Source organism: Pteropus alecto, unplaced genomic scaffold (assembly GCF_000325575.1).
Source record: "Pteropus alecto unplaced genomic scaffold, ASM32557v1 scaffold53, whole genome shotgun sequence".
NCBI classification, from domain to species: domain Eukaryota; kingdom Metazoa; phylum Chordata; class Mammalia; order Chiroptera; family Pteropodidae; genus Pteropus; species Pteropus alecto.
In genome coordinates this window covers 5,468,110-5,468,724 of record NW_006434366.1, presented here as the reverse complement: position 1 = coordinate 5,468,724, position 615 = coordinate 5,468,110, and positions in this window count along the sequence as shown.

The window sequence follows — 615 nt, the reverse complement described above, 5'->3', positions numbered from 1 at the left end:
CGCCGGCGTGGTCCTGCCTGGCCCGGCCTGGGCGGGTGCGGGGGTGGACAATGGTGGCCGAGGAGGCACCTCTTCCTCCTCCACGTCCGGCACTTGGCCGGCGGTCGTCGGGCACAGGGACCAGGCCCGGGGCTTTCCTCTCCCCGCAGGTGGTTCTGAGCTTGTTGTCATGGTGATCGCCGCACCTGGAGAGAGCCAGCCAGTCGCGTGCTGTTTCATAAGTGTCACGATCTCTTTGACAGGAAAATGCGCACAGCCAGCAGCCAGCTCAGATCCAAGGGCAGAGGGACATTCTCTGTTCATGATGGGAAGGACCATAAAGTCCCACTGCAAGGGCTTGGGCATGGCCAGAGGTGACAGACTAGGGACGTGTTGCTAACCTGCCTGCCACAGCAGAAGCCAAGATGTTTTGGAGGTTTCAGAGAAAGCGTCTGGAACTAAATCTATTAGATGAGCGTCATGTATGTGACATAAAAAAATGGATGTTCTGTCCTCTGTGGACATGAAGAGGTAGGATACTAATCACGTAACTACTTGAAGTTTTATGATTTAACTTTATAAGGAAAAATGCTCTGATTTTAATTTCCTATTGAATATTAATGGTTGAAAACTGAG